This window comes from Topomyia yanbarensis, chromosome 1, assembly GCF_030247195.1.
Source record: "Topomyia yanbarensis strain Yona2022 chromosome 1, ASM3024719v1, whole genome shotgun sequence".
Classification (NCBI taxonomy): domain Eukaryota; kingdom Metazoa; phylum Arthropoda; class Insecta; order Diptera; family Culicidae; genus Topomyia; species Topomyia yanbarensis.
In genome coordinates this window covers 154,069,724-154,073,758 of record NC_080670.1, presented here as the reverse complement: position 1 = coordinate 154,073,758, position 4,035 = coordinate 154,069,724, and positions in this window count along the sequence as shown.

The window sequence follows — 4,035 nt, the reverse complement described above, 5'->3', positions numbered from 1 at the left end:
TGGACTTGACAATGATTGGAAAATAAATCCGAATATAATCTGTATTCGACCTATCGCTACTTGATTTTTTACATTTTGTTTATTCTAATATGATAAAACAATCTGTTACTAAGAGATAAAATCTATAAGCTGTGTCCAATATAATTTGGCATCAGTATTTTTACGTCATATTTTGAACACTTTTAAAAATTTACAAGCGAACCTTTTCAAATATATAAAATGCACAATACAATCATTGAAAAACAATTGAATTGCACTATCAAATCCAATTTAAAAATGCATCATTTCTCCCGATTCCTCTTGACAATCGTGGAATTATGAATCGTTTACGATGACATTTTCTCAACTGTGAATTTTGATTAAATTGGAGAACTTTTGATTAATTTGGAGAACTTAAAAGTTTTCCTATTGATTGCTGCGGAAGAACGTTTTTGTATGTATAATGATGAAGTACATGTAGGGTTCGCAGTACCGACCCTTTTGTCGAGAACCGGTACTACGGTACTGAAGCCCTTTTTTTAAGTTCGAAAAGAGCTTCAAAATGAAATTGAATGCTGAAACTGATGACCTTATTCTCAGATGATTGATTTGTGCCGATCAAAAAACATGTTTATTGTTTTAATTGATTCGGAATGGCATGACTCATTTCAGCAGAAAATATTTTTCGTATGCGGCACCTTCTTTTATTTCGAAATCTAGGCCACTATGAAATCAATAACTGCTAAGCGGTGCGACTTTTATCGACTTTAACAGATGGTAAAAGTAAGAAACACTATTAATAACAGTAAATCAAAGCGAGAAGGGCAGTAAATCCGAGTAGGTTGCTCGCTTTTCCTCTCTTGATTTGCTGTAAATTGGTTTCGGCCTGCATACCAAGGCTCTTTGCTTTCCTGTAAACTATGGGTTTTTGCTGAATTTTCCTATCACTAATAATCACAAATCGCCCCATTTGGAGTAGCTCACCAAGTCTAAAATTGTTAGCTGCTAAATCGCTGTTCTTTATTTTATAAATAAAGGTTTAAGAGCAAACCAAAGACATGATTTAGACCATAGTCTTATTACGTGCCACCCAGTAAAAAATGGAAACCAATCAGAATGTCGCTAATAAAAAAAATTTAGCGTAAGAGAGATGTGAATATTATGAAATTTAGTACAAGATCGTTAAAATTTAATAATAACAATATAAAGAATTTAAACATTCCGTTCAGTACAACGGGAGCTAGTAATGTTTAACTTATAGAAGGTAATTAATATAATTAAAGGTCATCTTGCAGACCGATATTTTGAAACATGTCCCCCTAGAGAATCCACATATTTTTCATAAAAAATTGTATGGTACCGAAAATACCGGTACTGGCTTTTCTTCAGTACCGGTATTACGGTACCAAAAATGGGTCCGTATTCCCGGGATTTTCGGTACTGGTATTACCGGTACCACAACCCTAAGTACAGCTACATTTCATATGACTTCAGTGCTATGCTAATCTCAAAATGTACGGAATTTTATTAATAAAACTTTCAAAGTGTCAACTTTTTTAATTTTTTAATAAATGTTACATTCTGAGGAGTCCGTCAAAGTTAGAGTACGTGTAAATAAGAGTAATATTTTATTATATTTGGTTATACAAAAAAAAATAATAATTTTTCAACACATTTTTCAAAAATACAGAATTTTACCGCATTTACCGCATTACCGCGCGGTGCGGTGCGGTAAATGCAGTGCGGTTGCGGTAAGCGGTGCGGTTTTATTATTTTTTTGCGGTTGCGGTGCGGACTATCCATTTACCGCCCACATCCGCACCGCGACGAACCCTAGTCAGGAACATCGTATTCATCCAGCAGTATTTTGGCCACAAGACTGCATGCGATGTCATTCTCCTTTCTGCAAGGGTGTGCAAGCCTAACAAACGACAGCGGTCTTCATACGGCGGCAGGTTCTGCGGATCACTCCATGGCAAGAAACGCAGAGCGTACCTGACAAACCGTCTCTGAACGCTATCGATCCTATTGATCCAAACAGCATGGTAAGGATTCCAAATGACATTACCAAATTCTATGTCAACACGTTGTAGCTGATTTCCAGAAATATTATAATCAAAAGAGATGGTGTTCCTAGTGCGATGAAAGCCGATGACACTGCATTTGGGAATGCACAAAACCATCATATTCCGCACACAACAGTCATTAAGAGTATCTAGAACGGCTTGCAATACCAGGCAGTCGGACTGATCACGAATTACGTAATATAGTTTAATAGCTTGCCACCAGGATTTAAAATACCAGCAACGTCGTTAATAAACAGCGAAAATAGCAGCGGCCCGAGTGTACTACCTTGAGGACCTCCAGAGCTGTTCGAAAAGCAATCAGACTGAGCAGTGCCAATACAAACAGCAACTTGACGATGAACGAGATATGATCGAGGCCACTCACAAAACCTAGTCGTGCAGGCAAGTTTTTTTCAGGTTGGCAATCAGGATATCGTGATTCACTTTGTCAAAGGCGGATTTCAAATCTGTATATATCGCATCCACTTGAAGCTTGTTGCACATATTATCCAATAAAAATGACGTGAAGCTCACTAGATTGGTTTCCAGCGAACGGCCAGTATAGAAACCATGCTGACAGGTGCTAATATAGTGTCGGCAGGAAGCAAATAGTGTTTCGTTAACCAGTGACTCAATCAGTTTTGATTCAACTCCAAGCGAAGTAATTCCACGGTATTTTCAACGTTACGCTTGTCGCCTTTTTTCAAAATAGGGATTAGTGTCGAACATTTCCAGTGCACTGGAAACGTTTGCTGCTGAAGCGACACATTGAAAAGTTGCGCGACTGGTGTAGCCAAGATGTCCGAGCATTTTTTCAATACAGCTGCAGACATAATACTCGAACCGGGATCGAAGGACGCTTTTGTCTTCTGGATAGCCGAACGAACCATTTCATCGCCGATGACGAAAACATCCATGCTGAAAATGTCAGAAGGGACGTCTCGAACAGCGTTGTCAATCACCTCAGGCGATGCCGAATGTAAGTGCATTTTTTCGCTAATTTTGCATTTTTTCGCTAATTTTCTTATATAAATTATATTAAACCCACTAAAATTAAATACGAAATTGCATATACAAAATTTTTATTGATGCGTAAAACGCGCAGAGTCGAGCATTCCTAATCAGGGGGTGGCATCCCTATGTTGATGTACAGACGTTGACAGTAGTCTACATTAGAGTGACAGAAAAAAATGACCCATATCGGCCCATGCCTGAGTTGATTCCTAGTCCCACCAGGAGTACTTGCACCAAATTTGAAGCAAATCGGACAAGTCTAGCTACCGGACCAACGTGCCTGAATTTTGCATAGGATTTTTCGCCAATTTACATCGAAAAAACCCAATAACTCGCATTTTCGCTGCTAAGTGGCACTGTATGCATCATATTATCACTGTAAGTAAAAGTAAGAAAGATAATTTAATTACCTACAACTTTGTCGAAGACTGCTAGTGAATCCGGCTTTGTTAAAAGAAGTTATTAAACTTTTAGCGAGGTGATGTCCAGATTTTTCCCAACTGAACAGACATTCGTTCAAGACAGACATTTCGCCAGATTTTTAAAATTTTGCCAGATTTTCTCAGATATTTTGAATTTTACGTTACACCCCAGCGAGGTTACCATTATGCCAGATGTATCTGGTACAGGCAAAGTTTTTTTTAAGCTTCCAGCCAACAGTGAATTCTCTTATTATATCAGATTTTTAAGTTATAGAAGTTGTAACAAACAAACTTTGGAAAACTAGGTCATATTCTAATAATACACGTTCTATGACGAGCAAAATGGATGCAAAATTTCGATGATTTTGAGGTCGCTGTCAACTGACAGATTTTGCCAGACATTTTTAATTGAACTGCCAGATTTTCTTCAAAAAATAGTGGCAATCCTGCTTCCAAGAATCATTTTTTGGTTCATTTTGTATTTTGATACATTCGGTCAATCCCAAAATGTAACTACGGGCAGTCTACCTAAGCTAAGCTGTATCATTGAACAT